The sequence below is a fragment of the Schistocerca serialis genome, chromosome 2, assembly GCF_023864345.2.
Source record: "Schistocerca serialis cubense isolate TAMUIC-IGC-003099 chromosome 2, iqSchSeri2.2, whole genome shotgun sequence".
Classification (NCBI taxonomy): domain Eukaryota; kingdom Metazoa; phylum Arthropoda; class Insecta; order Orthoptera; family Acrididae; genus Schistocerca; species Schistocerca serialis.
This window is the reverse complement of record NC_064639.1, coordinates 804973421-804988968: the sequence shown is the minus strand read 5'-3', so window position 1 is coordinate 804988968 and position 15548 is coordinate 804973421. Positions and strand designations below refer to the sequence as shown.

At 49.6% G+C, this 15548-nt stretch overlaps 18 non-coding genes across 18 annotated transcripts; 12 read left to right on the top strand and 6 right to left on the bottom strand.

Moving 5' to 3' along the window:
• Nucleotides 1-700: 700 nt before the first annotated feature.
• Trnap-ugg (transfer RNA proline (anticodon UGG)) lies at nucleotides 701-772 on the top strand. Its single transcript has one exon. It is a non-coding gene; the product is annotated as a tRNA-Pro (tRNA).
• A 601-nt stretch (nucleotides 773-1373) lies between these two features.
• Trnav-uac (transfer RNA valine (anticodon UAC)) lies at nucleotides 1374-1446 on the bottom strand. The gene has a single exon. It is a non-coding gene; the product is annotated as a tRNA-Val (tRNA).
• A 235-nt stretch (nucleotides 1447-1681) lies between these two features.
• Trnap-cgg (transfer RNA proline (anticodon CGG)) lies at nucleotides 1682-1753 on the top strand. The gene has a single exon. It is a non-coding gene; the product is annotated as a tRNA-Pro (tRNA).
• Nucleotides 1754-3405: 1652 nt separating this feature from the next.
• Trnap-ugg (transfer RNA proline (anticodon UGG)) lies at nucleotides 3406-3477 on the top strand. Its single transcript has one exon. It is a non-coding gene; the product is annotated as a tRNA-Pro (tRNA).
• A 601-nt stretch (nucleotides 3478-4078) lies between these two features.
• Nucleotides 4079-4151, bottom strand: Trnav-uac (transfer RNA valine (anticodon UAC)). The gene has a single exon. It is a non-coding gene; the product is annotated as a tRNA-Val (tRNA).
• Nucleotides 4152-4386: 235 nt separating this feature from the next.
• Nucleotides 4387-4458, top strand: Trnap-cgg (transfer RNA proline (anticodon CGG)). Its single transcript has one exon. It is a non-coding gene; the product is annotated as a tRNA-Pro (tRNA).
• Nucleotides 4459-6109: 1651 nt separating this feature from the next.
• Nucleotides 6110-6181, top strand: Trnap-ugg (transfer RNA proline (anticodon UGG)). The gene has a single exon. It is a non-coding gene; the product is annotated as a tRNA-Pro (tRNA).
• A 601-nt stretch (nucleotides 6182-6782) lies between these two features.
• On the bottom strand, nucleotides 6783-6855 carry Trnav-uac (transfer RNA valine (anticodon UAC)). Its single transcript has one exon. It is a non-coding gene; the product is annotated as a tRNA-Val (tRNA).
• A 235-nt stretch (nucleotides 6856-7090) lies between these two features.
• On the top strand, nucleotides 7091-7162 carry Trnap-cgg (transfer RNA proline (anticodon CGG)). The gene has a single exon. It is a non-coding gene; the product is annotated as a tRNA-Pro (tRNA).
• A 1653-nt stretch (nucleotides 7163-8815) lies between these two features.
• Nucleotides 8816-8887, top strand: Trnap-ugg (transfer RNA proline (anticodon UGG)). Its single transcript has one exon. It is a non-coding gene; the product is annotated as a tRNA-Pro (tRNA).
• Nucleotides 8888-9488: 601 nt separating this feature from the next.
• Nucleotides 9489-9561, bottom strand: Trnav-uac (transfer RNA valine (anticodon UAC)). Its single transcript has one exon. It is a non-coding gene; the product is annotated as a tRNA-Val (tRNA).
• Nucleotides 9562-9796: 235 nt separating this feature from the next.
• Trnap-cgg (transfer RNA proline (anticodon CGG)) lies at nucleotides 9797-9868 on the top strand. Its single transcript has one exon. It is a non-coding gene; the product is annotated as a tRNA-Pro (tRNA).
• A 1652-nt stretch (nucleotides 9869-11520) lies between these two features.
• Trnap-ugg (transfer RNA proline (anticodon UGG)) lies at nucleotides 11521-11592 on the top strand. Its single transcript has one exon. It is a non-coding gene; the product is annotated as a tRNA-Pro (tRNA).
• Nucleotides 11593-12193: 601 nt separating this feature from the next.
• Nucleotides 12194-12266, bottom strand: Trnav-uac (transfer RNA valine (anticodon UAC)). The gene has a single exon. It is a non-coding gene; the product is annotated as a tRNA-Val (tRNA).
• Nucleotides 12267-12501: 235 nt separating this feature from the next.
• Nucleotides 12502-12573, top strand: Trnap-cgg (transfer RNA proline (anticodon CGG)). The gene has a single exon. It is a non-coding gene; the product is annotated as a tRNA-Pro (tRNA).
• Nucleotides 12574-14225: 1652 nt separating this feature from the next.
• Trnap-ugg (transfer RNA proline (anticodon UGG)) lies at nucleotides 14226-14297 on the top strand. Its single transcript has one exon. It is a non-coding gene; the product is annotated as a tRNA-Pro (tRNA).
• A 601-nt stretch (nucleotides 14298-14898) lies between these two features.
• Nucleotides 14899-14971, bottom strand: Trnav-uac (transfer RNA valine (anticodon UAC)). Its single transcript has one exon. It is a non-coding gene; the product is annotated as a tRNA-Val (tRNA).
• Nucleotides 14972-15206: 235 nt separating this feature from the next.
• Trnap-cgg (transfer RNA proline (anticodon CGG)) lies at nucleotides 15207-15278 on the top strand. The gene has a single exon. It is a non-coding gene; the product is annotated as a tRNA-Pro (tRNA).
• Nucleotides 15279-15548: the final 270 nt, after the last annotated feature.

The following is a 15548-nucleotide window of genomic DNA, read 5'->3' as shown; positions in this document are numbered from 1 at the left end:
ATCTGTAGTTGTTTCCAGATCTCTCCCACACAACGGCCTCCCAGAAGCTTGGATTACAGAAGTACGCCACTACTCCCAGCCGGAGATTCACGATTGAAAGCAGAATGACATGAGCTACACGCAGCTCCGATTTTTTTTTTTTTGTTGTTGTTGTGTCTGACCTACTTTGAAAGACTTTGTAGTCGACTTACTTACTACTATCGCTGTTGGAAACCAGGTGATAACCGCACAGTATTTTAGAGACGATCAGGTAATGAAAATTTAGAATAAGTAAAACAGTATCAAAAGAAGTTGTGTGGTGGAGCAGCACATGCAATTCACGCTTCCTAGATAATCGTTACTGCATAGAATATATCTTTTGTCTGCGGCGTCTTTAGTATCCGTCTTCTGGAAGTTTTGCTTGCAGTATATTGTGCAATCTTTTCGTTATGAGTTGGTGCTTGGTTTCCCGATGTTCTTTTGTTTAGTGCATTCGCCTTCTCTTAACCCTGAGAAACCACATACCGAAACTGAGGCACTGCCGGCTGTTCATAAGCAGTGCTCGATGAAGTTATTTCGCTTTTTATTCGTTGCCTTTAATATTCTTCTCATCAGTGGTGAGTGCTGCCTGCAGAAAGCGTTTATCTTGCGAATTCGCGTGAAAGTTTGTGTTCCCTGTGAGGCCCACTACTTGGGATTAACTTGACTGCTCCAGCCAGGTGGCTCGTTGGTCTAGGGGTATGATTCCTGCTTTGGGTGCAGGAGGTCCCGGGTTCAAATCCCGGACGAGCCCTGCCATTTTGACCGTGCTGAAGAGTAGGTGGAACTCAGCCCCGGTTGCAGCTCCTCAATGAAGAGTTGACGCCTGTTATAGCACGTGGATATAACAAGAATGCGGCACCAGTAAAGTACGTAGGTGGAATTCGGTAGAAAGGCAGACGGTAATTTTGCATGCAACGGAAAACAAGGTTGTCTTTGCGGGATATGTGCACCGTGAGTGGAGATTCAGCTTAATTGTGCGACAGTCTACCCTCATCTTACTAGCGACGGCAACAACCAAGGGGTGGCATGTAAGATTGAGCGTGGCTAAGAGTTTCTCATTATTAGTTTGCATCACACTTTGACAGAGCTGTGACAAGGCGAGTAGGGTGAGCTCAGGGAAGCCAGTAGCAAGCGCACTTGAAGTAGCCCTGAAGAACCGGATTATAAATTTTGCCAGCCATAATGGAGCTAGGGGCGTTCTCAGTTACCAAATACCGGTGCAATAAGAGAGCAAAAGTATTTGACAGTAAAATGACGCCCTATCCGTCTAGCATACAACATTGCTTGTCTCTGCATACGCGGACGTGAGGTCATCTCGGAAATGAAATCCGAAATGTAGATTAAAATTGTTGTGCTCCCGCCCGGCATCGAACCGGGGACCTTCTGCGTGTAAAGCAGGCGTGATAACCGCTACACGACGGAAACAACGGTCATTTTCATGTACCACCCGGAGACTCGTAATAGCAACAGTTTCTCTTCCGTGTTAGCAAGGGCATCGGCTACGAGCTCCCTCCGATTCGTGAAGTTCCTGTAGTAAAAGACGTCGATGGAAACAATCCAACCGCGACAGACAGGGAGAACGCTGGCTGAGCTGCAGCCCTACATGGTGAGGCCATCAAAGGTGGCGTCATTCACATGCAGTGCGTTTTCGGAACGAATAGGCTCGTTGGTCTAGGGGTATGATTCCTGCTTCGGGTGCAGGAGGTCCCGGGTTCAAATCCCGGACGAGCCCTTGCGTTTTGTACAACGGTGTGGTAACAAATCGCATGGCGGCGGCTGTGTCGCGCATTTCGAGGCCTCCAAGTCAGCGCTAAAATCCGACAACCAGTTCTGAAACCGTTTCATGTTTCATTTGAGCCATGTGCACCCTGCTGATGGAACGTTTGAAGTTGGTTTAAATGAACACAGTAGAGATCGTAGCAAGTGTCTTGCTGAGTGCGACGAAAACGGGTTTCCGCCCGCAATCGAGCCGGGGACCTTCTGCGTGTTCGGCACGGCGCCTGGGCTCGGCGGCAGCTGCTGCTCTTTCCTTCCTTACGAGATACCGTCGATTCGCGCAGTCGTTATTGCAAAAGATGTCACCAAAGGCAATCGCTTCGTTAGCGGCACTTTGCCTGGGCTCGGCGGCAGCTCTACATGGAGGCACCAGCAGCCCAGCCAGGCCGCCGCCGGCACCGGTGCGCCACAGCGCAAGGAGCCGGCGGCCGCCCTGCAATGCCCCTGTCGTTGCATATTCCACCCGCCCCATATCCTCTCCATGTCTGACTCACTACCCCAAATGACACTGCAGTCGACGTGCTTATTACTATCGCTTTTGGAAGAACCAAGGCGCAGTATTCTAGTGTCGAACCGGTACTGCAAATTGGGATTAAGCAAAAATTTATTGTGTGGTCGAGCGACAGCCTCGGCTCGCTCTTCCTACATGATCGCTTCTTGTGCGGAATAATTCCTAGCTCGCCGATGGCTTCAGAGTTGGTCTTCTCGAAGTTTTGCTTTCGCACTGCATTCCGCAATCTTTTCGTTATGAGTTGTGTGCTTCGGTTACCCGACTTTCTTGTGTTTAGTGCATTTGGCTTCTCTTAACCCTTAGCCACCGCTTGCCGAAATTTCCACACTATCATCTGTCGACCTGCAGAGCTCGATGAAGGCCTCGCGGCCGTTCCTGAGCTCGTGGAACGGTCGAATCTGTAGTTGTTTCCAGATCTCTCCCACACAACGGCCTCCCAGAAGCTTGGATTACAGAAGTACGCCACTACTCCCAGCCGGAGATTCACGATTGAAAGCAGAATGACATGAGCTACACGCAGCTCCGATTTTTTTTTTTTTTGTTGTTGTTGTGTCTGACCTACTTTGAAAGACTTTGTAGTCGACTTACTTACTACTATCGCTGTTGGAAACCAGGTGATAACCGCACAGTATTTTAGAGACGATCAGGTAATGAAAATTTAGAATAAGTAAAACAGTATCAAAAGAAGTTGTGTGGTGGAGCAGCACATGCAATTCACGCTTCCTAGATAATCGTTACTGCATAGAATAATTCTTTTGTCTGCGGCGTCTTTAGTATCCGTCTTCTGGAAGTTTTGCTTGCAGTATATTGTGCAATCTTTTCGTTATGAGTTGGTGCTTGGTTTCCCGATGTTCTTTTGTTTAGTGCATTCGCCTTCTCTTAACCCTGAGAAACCACATACCGAAACTGAGGCACTGCCGGCTGTTCATAAGCAGTGCTCGATGAAGTTATTTCGCTTTTTATTCGTTGCCTTTAATATTCTTCTCATCAGTGGTGAGTGCTGCCTGCAGAAAGCGTTTATCTTGCGAATTCGCGTGAAAGTTTGTGTTCCCTGTGAGGCCCACTACTTGGGATTAACTTGACTGCTCCAGCCAGGTGGCTCGTTGGTCTAGGGGTATGATTCCTGCTTTGGGTGCAGGAGGTCCCGGGTTCAAATCCCGGACGAGCCCTGCCATTTTGACCGTGCTGAAGAGTAGGTGGAACTCAGCCCCGGTTGCAGCTCCTCAATGAAGAGTTGACGCCTGTTATAGCACGTGGATATAACAAGAATGCGGCACCAGTAAAGTACGTAGGTGGAATTCGGTAGAAAGGCAGACGGTAATTTTGCATGCAACGGAAAACAAGGTTGTCTTTGCGGGATATGTGCACCGTGAGTGGAGATTCAGCTTAATTGTGCGACAGTCTACCCTCATCTTACTAGCGACGGCAACAACCAAGGGGTGGCATGTAAGATTGAGCGTGGCTAAGAGTTTCTCATTATTAGTTTGCATCACACTTTGACAGAGCTGTGACAAGGCGAGTAGGGTGAGCTCAGGAAAGCCAGTAGCAAGCGCACTTGAAGTAGCCCTGAAGAACCGGATTATAAATTTTGCCAGCCATAATGGAGCTAGGTTCGTTCTCAGTTACCAAATACCGGTGCAATAAGAGAGCAAAAGTATTTGACAGTAAAATGACGCCCTATCCGTCTAGCATACAACATTGCTTGTCTCTGCATACGCGGACGTGAGGTCATCTCGGAAATGAAATCCGAAATGTAGATTAAAATTGTTGTGCTCCCGCCCGGCATCGAACCGGGGACCTTCTGCGTGTAAAGCAGGCGTGATAACCGCTACACGACGGAAACAACGGTCATTTTCATGTACCACCCGGAGACTCGTAATAGCAACAGTTTCTCTTCCGTGTTAGCAAGGGCATCGGCTACGAGCTCCCTCCGATTCGTGAAGTTCCTGTAGTAAAAGACGTCGATGGAAACAATCCAACCGCGACAGACAGGGAGAACGCTGGCTGAGCTGCAGCCCTACATGGTGAGGCCATCAAAGGTGGCGTCATTCACATGCAGTGCGTTTTCGGAACGAATAGGCTCGTTGGTCTAGGGGTATGATTCCTGCTTCGGGTGCAGGAGGTCCCGGGTTCAAATCCCGGACGAGCCCTTGCGTTTTGTACAACGGTGTGGTAACAAATCGCATGGCGGCGGCTGTGTCGCGCATTTCGAGGCCTCCAAGTCAGCGCTAAAATCCGACAACCAGTTCTGAAACCGTTTCATGTTTCATTTGAGCCATGTGCACCCTGCTGATGGAACGTTTGAAGTTGGTTTAAATGAACACAGTAGAGATCGTAGCAAGTGTCTTGCTGAGTGCGACGAAAACGGGTTTCCGCCCGCAATCGAGCCGGGGACCTTCTGCGTGTTCGGCACGGCGCCTGGGCTCGGCGGCAGCTGCTGCTCTTTCCTTCCTTACGAGATACCGTCGATTCGCGCAGTCGTTATTGCAAAAGATGTCACCAAAGGCAATCGCTTCGTTAGCGGCACTTTGCCTGGGCTCGGCGGCAGCTCTACATGGAGGCACCAGCAGCCCAGCCAGGCCGCCGCCGGCACCGGTGCGCCACAGCGCAAGGAGCCGGCGGCCGCCCTGCAATGCCCCTGTCGTTGCATATTCCACCCGCCCCATATCCTCTCCATGTCTGACTCACTACCCCAAATGACACTGCAGTCGACGTGCTTATTACTATCGCTTTTGGAAGAACCAAGGCGCAGTATTCTAGTGTCGAACCGGTACTGCAAATTGGGATTAAGCAAAAATTTATTGTGTGGTCGAGCGACAGCCTCGGCTCGCTCTTCCTACATGATCGCTTCTTGTGCGGAATAATTCCTAGCTCGCCGATGGCTTCAGAGTTGGTCTTCTCGAAGTTTTGCTTTCGCACTGCATTCCGCAATCTTTTCGTTATGAGTTGTGTGCTTCGGTTACCCGACTTTCTTGTGTTTAGTGCATTTGGCTTCTCTTAACCCTTAGCCACCGCTTGCCGAAATTTCCACACTATCATCTGTCGACCTGCAGAGCTCGATGAAGGCCTCGCGGCCGTTCCTGAGCTCGTGGAACGGTCGAATCTGTAGTTGTTTCCAGATCTCTCCCACACAACGGCCTCCCAGAAGCTTGGATTACAGAAGTACGCCACTACTCCCAGCCGGAGATTCACGATTGAAAGCAGAATGACATGAGCTACACGCAGCTCCGATTTTTTTTTTTTTGTTGTTGTTGTGTCTGACCTACTTTGAAAGACTTTGTAGTCGACTTACTTACTACTATCGCTGTTGGAAACCAGGTGATAACCGCACAGTATTTTAGAGACGATCAGGTAATGAAAATTTAGAATAAGTAAAACAGTATCAAAAGAAGTTGTGTGGTGGAGCAGCACATGCAATTCACGCTTCCTAGATAATCGTTACTGCATAGAATAATTCTTTTGTCTGCGGCGTCTTTAGTATCCGTCTTCTGGAAGTTTTGCTTGCAGTATATTGTGCAATCTTTTCGTTATGAGTTGGTGCTTGGTTTCCCGATGTTCTTTTGTTTAGTGCATTCGCCTTCTCTTAACCCTGAGAAACCACATACCGAAACTGAGGCACTGCCGGCTGTTCATAAGCAGTGCTCGATGAAGTTATTTCGCTTTTTATTCGTTGCCTTTAATATTCTTCTCATCAGTGGTGAGTGCTGCCTGCAGAAAGCGTTTATCTTGCGAATTCGCGTGAAAGTTTGTGTTCCCTGTGAGGCCCACTACTTGGGATTAACTTGACTGCTCCAGCCAGGTGGCTCGTTGGTCTAGGGGTATGATTCCTGCTTTGGGTGCAGGAGGTCCCGGGTTCAAATCCCGGACGAGCCCTGCCATTTTGACCGTGCTGAAGAGTAGGTGGAACTCAGCCCCGGTTGCAGCTCCTCAATGAAGAGTTGACGCCTGTTATAGCACGTGGATATAACAAGAATGCGGCACCAGTAAAGTACGTAGGTGGAATTCGGTAGAAAGGCAGACGGTAATTTTGCATGCAACGGAAAACAAGGTTGTCTTTGCGGGATATGTGCACCGTGAGTGGAGATTCAGCTTAATTGTGCGACAGTCTACCCTCATCTTACTAGCGACGGCAACAACCAAGGGGTGGCATGTAAGATTGAGCGTGGCTAAGAGTTTCTCATTATTAGTTTGCATCACACTTTGACAGAGCTGTGACAAGGCGAGTAGGGTGAGCTCAGGAAAGCCAGTAGCAAGCGCACTTGAAGTAGCCCTGAAGAACCGGATTATAAATTTTGCCAGCCATAATGGAGCTAGGGGCGTTCTCAGTTACCAAATACCGGTGCAATAAGAGAGCAAAAGTATTTGACAGTAAAATGACGCCCTATCCGTCTAGCATACAACATTGCTTGTCTCTGCATACGCGGACGTGAGGTCATCTCGGAAATGAAATCCGAAATGTAGATTAAAATTGTTGTGCTCCCGCCCGGCATCGAACCGGGGACCTTCTGCGTGTAAAGCAGGCGTGATAACCGCTACACGACGGAAACAACGGTCATTTTCATGTACCACCCGGAGACTCGTAATAGCAACAGTTTCTCTTCCGTGTTAGCAAGGGCATCGGCTACGAGCTCCCTCCGATTCGTGAAGTTCCTGTAGTAAAAGACGTCGATGGAAACAATCCAACCGCGACAGACAGGGAGAACGCTGGCTGAGCTGCAGCCCTACATGGTGAGGCCATCAAAGGTGGCGTCATTCACATGCAGTGCGTTTTCGGAACGAATAGGCTCGTTGGTCTAGGGGTATGATTCCTGCTTCGGGTGCAGGAGGTCCCGGGTTCAAATCCCGGACGAGCCCTTGCGTTTTGTACAACGGTGTGGTAACAAATCGCATGGCGGCGGCTGTGTCGCGCATTTCGAGGCCTCCAAGTCAGCGCTAAAATCCGACAACCAGTTCTGAAACCGTTTCATGTTTCATTTGAGCCATGTGCACCCTGCTGATGGAACGTTTGAAGTTGGTTTAAATGAACACAGTAGAGATCGTAGCAAGTGTCTTGCTGAGTGCGACGAAAACGGGTTTCCGCCCGCAATCGAGCCGGGGACCTTCTGCGTGTTCGGCACGGCGCCTGGGCTCGGCGGCAGCTGCTGCTCTTTCCTTCCTTACGAGATACCGTCGATTCGCGCAGTCGTTATTGCAAAAGATGTCACCAAAGGCAATCGCTTCGTTAGCGGCACTTTGCCTGGGCTCGGCGGCAGCTCTACATGGAGGCACCAGCAGCCCAGCCAGGCCGCCGCCGGCACCGGTGCGCCACAGCGCAAGGAGCCGGCGGCCGCCCTGCAATGCCCCTGTCGTTGCATATTCCACCCGCCCCATATCCTCTCCATGTCTGACTCACTACCCCAAATGACACTGCAGTCGACGTGCTTATTACTATCGCTTTTGGAAGAACCAAGGCGCAGTATTCTAGTGTCGAACCGGTACTGCAAATTGGGATTAAGCAAAAATTTATTGTGTGGTCGAGCGACAGCCTCGGCTCGCTCTTCCTACATGATCGCTTCTTGTGCGGAATAATTCCTAGCTCGCCGATGGCTTCAGAGTTGGTCTTCTCGAAGTTTTGCTTTCGCACTGCATTCCGCAATCTTTTCGTTATGAGTTGTGTGCTTCGGTTACCCGACTTTCTTGTGTTTAGTGCATTTGGCTTCTCTTAACCCTTAGCCACCGCTTGCCGAAATTTCCACACTATCATCTGTCGACCTGCAGAGCTCGATGAAGGCCTCGCGGCCGTTCCTGAGCTCGTGGAACGGTCGAATCTGTAGTTGTTTCCAGATCTCTCCCACACAACGGCCTCCCAGAAGCTTGGATTACAGAAGTACGCCATTACTCCCAGCCGGAGATTCACGATTGAAAGCAGAATGACATGAGCTACACGCAGCTCCGATTTTTTTTTTTTTTTTTTTTTGTTGTGTCTGACCTACTTTGAAAGACTTTGTAGTCGACTTACTTACTACTATCGCTGTTGGAAACCAGGTGATAACCGCACAGTATTTTAGAGACGATCAGGTAATGAAAATTTAGAATAAGTAAAACAGTATCAAAAGAAGTTGTGTGGTGGAGCAGCACATGCAATTCACGCTTCCTAGATAATCGTTACTGCATAGAATAATTCTTTTGTCTGCGGCGTCTTTAGTATCCGTCTTCTGGAAGTTTTGCTTGCAGTATATTGTGCAATCTTTTCGTTATGAGTTGGTGCTTGGTTTCCCGATGTTCTTTTGTTTAGTGCATTCGCCTTCTCTTAACCCTGAGAAACCACATACCGAAACTGAGGCACTGCCGGCTGTTCATAAGCAGTGCTCGATGAAGTTATTTCGCTTTTTATTCGTTGCCTTTAATATTCTTCTCATCAGTGGTGAGTGCTGCCTGCAGAAAGCGTTTATCTTGCGAATTCGCGTGAAAGTTTGTGTTCCCTGTGAGGCCCACTACTTGGGATTAACTTGACTGCTCCAGCCAGGTGGCTCGTTGGTCTAGGGGTATGATTCCTGCTTTGGGTGCAGGAGGTCCCGGGTTCAAATCCCGGACGAGCCCTGCCATTTTGACCGTGCTGAAGAGTAGGCGGAACTCAGCCCCGGTTGCAGCTCCTCAATGAAGAGTTGACGCCTGTTATAGCACGTGGATATAACAAGAATGCGGCACCAGTAAAGTACGTAGGTGGAATTCGGTAGAAAGGCAGACGGTAATTTTGCATGCAACGGAAAACAAGGTTGTCTTTGCGGGATATGTGCACCGTGAGTGGAGATTCAGCTTAATTGTGCGACAGTCTACCCTCATCTTACTAGCGACGGCAACAACCAAGGGGTGGCATGTAAGATTGAGCGTGGCTAAGAGTTTCTCATTATTAGTTTGCATCACACTTTGACAGAGCTGTGACAAGGCGAGTAGGGTGAGCTCAGGAAAGCCAGTAGCAAGCGCACTTGAAGTAGCCCTGAAGAACCGGATTATAAATTTTGCCAGCCATAATGGAGCTAGGGGCGTTCTCAGTTACCAAATACCGGTGCAATAAGAGAGCAAAAGTATTTGACAGTAAAATGACGCCCTATCCGTCTAGCATACAACATTGCTTGTCTCTGCATACGCGGACGTGAGGTCATCTCGGAAATGAAATCCGAAATGTAGATTAAAATTGTTGTGCTCCCGCCCGGCATCGAACCGGGGACCTTCTGCGTGTAAAGCAGGCGTGATAACCGCTACACGACGGAAACAACGGTCATTTTCATGTACCACCCGGAGACTCGTAATAGCAACAGTTTCTCTTCTGTGTTAGCAAGGGCATCGGCTACGAGCTCCCTCCGATTCGTGAAGTTCCTGTAGTAAAAGACGTCGATGGAAACAATCCAACCGCGACAGACAGGGAGAACGCTGGCTGAGCTGCAGCCCTACATGGTCAGGCCATCAAAGGTGGCGTCATTCACATGCAGTGCGTTTTCGGAACGAATAGGCTCGTTGGTCTAGGGGTATGATTCCTGCTTCGGGTGCAGGAGGTCCCGGGTTCAAATCCCGGACGAGCCCTTGCGTTTTGTACAACGGTGTGGTAACAAATCGCATGGCGGCGGCTGTGTCGCGCATTTCGAGGCCTCCAAGTCAGCGCTAAAATCCGACAACCAGTTCTGAAACCGTTTCATGTTTCATTTGAGCCATGTGCACCCTGCTGATGGAACGTTTGAAGTTGGTTTAAATGAACACAGTAGAGATCGTAGCAAGTGTCTTGCTGAGTGCGACGAAAACGGGTTTCCGCCCGCAATCGAGCCGGGGACCTTCTGCGTGTTCGGCACGGCGCCTGGGCTCGGCGGCAGCTGCTGCTCTTTCCTTCCTTACGAGATACCGTCGATTCGCGCAGTCGTTATTGCAAAAGATGTCACCAAAGGCAATCGCTTCGTTAGCGGCACTTTGCCTGGGCTCGGCGGCAGCTCTACATGGAGGCACCAGCAGCCCAGCCAGGCCGCCGCCGGCACCGGTGCGCCACAGCGCAAGGAGCCGGCGGCCGCCCTGCAATGCCCCTGTCGTTGCATATTCCACCCGCCCCATATCCTCTCCATGTCTGACTCACTACCCCAAATGACACTGCAGTCGACGTGCTTATTACTATCGCTTTTGGAAGAACCAAGGCGCAGTATTCTAGTGTCGAACCGGTACTGCAAATTGGGATTAAGCAAAAATTTATTGTGTGGTCGAGCGACAGCCTCGGCTCGCTCTTCCTACATGATCGCTTCTTGTGCGGAATAATTCCTAGCTCGCCGATGGCTTCAGAGTTGGTCTTCTCGAAGTTTTGCTTTCGCACTGCATTCCGCAATCTTTTCGTTATGAGTTGTGTGCTTCGGTTACCCGACTTTCTTGTGTTTAGTGCGTTTGGCTTCTCTTAACCCTTAGCCACCGCTTGCCGAAATTTCCACACTATCATCTGTCGACCTGCAGAGCTCGATGAAGGCCTCGCGGCCGTTCCTGAGCTCTAGGAACGGTCGAATCTGTAGTTGTTTCCAGATCTCTCCCACACAACGGCCTCCCAGAAGCTTGGATTACAGAAGTACGCCACTACTCCCAGCCGGAGATTCACGATTGAAAGCAGAATGACATGAGCTACACGCAGCTCCGATTTTTTTTTTTTTTGTTGTTGTTGTGTCTGACCTACTTTGAAAGACTTTGTAGTCGACTTACTTACTACTATCGCTGTTGGAAACCAGGTGATAACCGCACAGTATTTTAGAGACGATCAGGTAATGAAAATTTAGAATAAGTAAAACAGTATCAAAAGAAGTTGTGTGGTGGAGCAGCACATGCAATTCACGCTTCCTAGATAATCGTTACTGCATAGAATAATTCTTTTGTCTGCGGCGTCTTCAGTATCCGTCTTCTGGAAGTTTTGCTTGCAGTATATTGTGCAATCTTTTCGTTATGAGTTGGTGCTTGGTTTCCCGATGTTCTTTTGTTTAGTGCATTCGCCTTCTCTTAACCCTGAGAAACCACATACCGAAACTGAGGCACTGCCGGCTGTTCATAAGCAGTGCTCGATGAAGTTATTTCGCTTTTTATTCGTTGCCTTTAATATTCTTCTCATCAGTGGTGAGTGCTGCCTGCAGAAAGCGTTTATCTTGCGAATTCGCGTGAAAGTTTGTGTTCCCTGTGAGGCCCACTACTTGGGATTAACTTGACTGCTCCAGCCAGGTGGCTCGTTGGTCTAGGGGTATGATTCCTGCTTTGGGTGCAGGAGGTCCCGGGTTCAAATCCCGGACGAGCCCTGCCATTTTGACCGTGCTGAAGAGTAGGTGGAACTCAGCCCCGGTTGCAGCTCCTCAATGAAGAGTTGACGCCTGTTATAGCACGTGGATATAACAAGAATGCGGCACCAGTAAAGTACGTAGGTGGAATTCGGTAGAAAGGCAGACGGTAATTTTGCATGCAACGGAAAACAAGGTTGTCTTTGCGGGATATGTGCACCGTGAGTGGAGATTCAGCTTAATTGTGCGACAGTCTACCCTCATCTTACTAGCGACGGCAACAACCAAGGGGTGGCATGTAAGATTGAGCGTGGCTAAGAGTTTCTCATTATTAGTTTGCATCACACTTTGACAGAGCTGTGACAAGGCGAGTAGGGTGAGCTCAGGAAAGCCAGTAGCAAGCGCACTTGAAGTAGCCCTGAAGAACCGGATTATAAATTTTGCCTGCCATAATGGAGCTAGGGGCGTTCTCAGTTACCAAATACCGGTGCAATAAGAGAGCAAAAGTATTTGACAGTAAAATGACGCCCTATCCGTCTAGCATACAACATTGCTTGTCTCTGCATACGCGGACGTGAGGTCATCTCGGAAATGAAATCCGAAATGTAGATTAAAATTGTTGTGCTCCCGCCCGGCATCGAACCGGGGACCTTCTGCGTGTAAAGCAGGCGTGATAACCGCTACACGACGGAAACAACGGTCATTTTCATGTACCACCCGGAGACTCGTAATAGCAACAGTTTCTCTTCTGTGTTAGCAAGGGCATCGGCTACGAGCTCCCTCCGATTCGTGAAGTTCCTGTAGTAAAAGACGTCGATGGAAACAATCCAACCGCGACAGACAGGGAGAACGCTGGCTGAGCTGCAGCCCTACATGGTCAGGCCATCAAAGGTGGCGTCATTCACATGCAGTGCGTTTTCGGAACGAATAGGCTCGTTGGTCTAGGGGTATGATTCCTGCTTCGGGTGCAGGAGGTCCCGGGTTCAAATCCCGGACGAGCCCTTGCGTTTTGTACAACGGTGTGGTAACAAATCGCATGGCGGCGGCTGTGTCGCGCATTTCGAGGCCTCCAAGTCAGCGCTAAAATCCGACAACCAGTTCTGAAACCGTTTCATGTTTCATTTGAGCCATGTGCACCCTGCTGATGGAACGTTTGAAGTTGGTTTAAATGAACACAGTAGAGATCGTAGCAAGTGTCTTGCTGAGTGCGACGAAAACGGGTTTCCGCCCGCAATCGAGCCGGGGACCTTCTGCGTGTTCGGCACGGCGCCTGGGCTCGGCGGCAGCTGCTGCTCTTTCCTTCCTTACGAGATACCGTCGATTCGCGCAGTCGTTATTGCAAAAGATGTCACCAAAGGCAATCGCTTCGTTAGCGGCACTTTGCCTGGGCTCGGCGGCAGCTCTACATGGAGGCACCAGCAGCCCAGCCAGGCCGCCGCCGGCACCGGTGCGCCACAGCGCAAGGAGCCGGCGGCCGCCCTGCAATGCCCCTGTCGTTGCATATTCCACCCGCCCCATATCCTCTCCATGTCTGACTCACTACCCCAAATGACACTGCAGTCGACGTGCTTATTACTATCGCTTTTGGAAGAACCAAGGCGCAGTATTCTAGTGTCGAACCGGTACTGCAAATTGGGATTAAGCAAAAATTTATTGTGTGGTCGAGCGACAGCCTCGGCTCGCTCTTCCTACATGATCGCTTCTTGTGCGGAATAATTCCTAGCTCGCCGATGGCTTCAGAGTTGGTCTTCTCGAAGTTTTGCTTTCGCACTGCATTCCGCAATCTTTTCGTTATGAGTTGTGTGCTTCGGTTACCCGACTTTCTTGTGTTTAGTGCGTTTGGCTTCTCTTAACCCTTAGCCACCGCTTGCCGAAATTTCCACACTATCATCTGTCGACCTGCAGAGCTCGATGAAGGCCTCGCGGCCGTTCCTGAGCTCTAGGAACGGTCGAATCTGTAGTTGTTTCCAGATCTCTCCCACACAACGGCCTCCCAGAAGCTTGGATTACAGAAGTACGCCACTACTCCCAGCCGGAGATTCACGATTGAAAGCAGAATGACATGAGCTACACGCAGCTCCGATTTTTTTTTTTTTTGTTGTTGTTGTGTCTGACCTACTTTGAAAGACTTTGTAGTCGACTTACTTACTACTATCGCTGTTGGAAACCAGGTGATAACCGCACAGTATTTTAGAGACGATCAGGTAATGAAAATTTAGAATAAGTAAAACAGTATCAAAAGAAGTTGTGTGGTGGAGCAGCACATGCAATTCACGCTTCCTAGATAATCGTTACTGCATAGAATAATTCTTTTGTCTGCGGCGTCTTCAGTATCCGTCTTCTGGAAGTTTTGCTTGCAGTATATTGTGCAATCTTTTCGTTATGAGTTGGTGCTTGGTTTCCCGATGTTCTTTTGTTTAGTGCATTCGCCTTCTCTTAACCCTGAGAAACCACATACCGAAACTGAGGCACTGCCGGCTGTTCATAAGCAGTGCTCGATGAAGTTATTTCGCTTTTTATTCGTTGCCTTTAATATTCTTCTCATCAGTGGTGAGTGCTGCCTGCAGAAAGCGTTTATCTTGCGAATTCGCGTGAAAGTTTGTGTTCCCTGTGAGGCCCACTACTTGGGATTAACTTGACTGCTCCAGCCAGGTGGCTCGTTGGTCTAGGGGTATGATTCCTGCTTTGGGTGCAGGAGGTCCCGGGTTCAAATCCCGGACGAGCCCTGCCATTTTGACCGTGCTGAAGAGTAGGTGGAACTCAGCCCCGGTTGCAGCTCCTCAATGAAGAGTTGACGCCTGTTATAGCACGTGGATATAACAAGAATGCGGCACCAGTAAAGTACGTAGGTGGAATTCGGTAGAAAGGCAGACGGTAATTTTGCATGCAACGGAAAACAAGGTTGTCTTTGCGGGATATGTGCACCGTGAGTGGAGATTCAGCTTAATTGTGCGACAGTCTACCCTCATCTTACTAGCGACGGCAACAACCAAGGGGTGGCATGTAAGATTGAGCGTGGCTAAGAGTTTCTCATTATTAGTTTGCATCACACTTTGACAGAGCTGTGACAAGGCGAGTAGGGTGAGCTCAGGAAAGCCAGTAGCAAGCGCACTTGAAGTAGCCCTGAAGAACCGGATTATAAATTTTGCCAGCCATAATGGAGCTAGGGGCGTTCTCAGTTACCAAATACCGGTGCAATAAGAGAGCAAAAGTATTTGACAGTAAAATGACGCCCTATCCGTCTAGCATACAACATTGCTTGTCTCTGCATACGCGGACGTGAGGTCATCTCGGAAATGAAATCCGAAATGTAGATTAAAATTGTTGTGCTCCCGCCCGGCATCGAACCGGGGACCTTCTGCGTGTAAAGCAGGCGTGATAACCGCTACACGACGGAAACAACGGTCATTTTCATGTACCACCCGGAGACTCGTAATAGCAACAGTTTCTCTTCCGTGTTAGCAAGGGCATCGGCTACGAGCTCCCTCCGATTCGTGAAGTTCCTGTAGTAAAAGACGTCGATGGAAACAATCCAACCGCGACAGACAGGGAGAACGCTGGCTGAGCTGCAGCCCTACATGGTGAGGCCATCAAAGGTGGCGTCATTCACATGCAGTGCGTTTTCGGAACGAATAGGCTCGTTGGTCTAGGGGTATGATTCCTGCTTCGGGTGCAGGAGGTCCCGGGTTCAAATCCCGGACGAGCCCTTGCGTTTTGTACAACGGTGTGGTAACAAATCGCATGGCGGCGGCTGTGTCGCGCATTTCGAGGCCTCCAAGTCAGCGCTAAAATCCGACAACCAGTTCTGAAACCGTTTCATGTTTCATTTGAGCCATGTGCACCCTGCTGATGGAACGTTTGAAGTTGGTTTAAATGAACACAGTAGAGATCGTAGCAAGTGTCTTGCTGAGTGCGACGAAAACGGGTTTCCGCCCGCAATCGAGCCGGGGACCTTCTGCGTGTTCGGCACGGCGCCT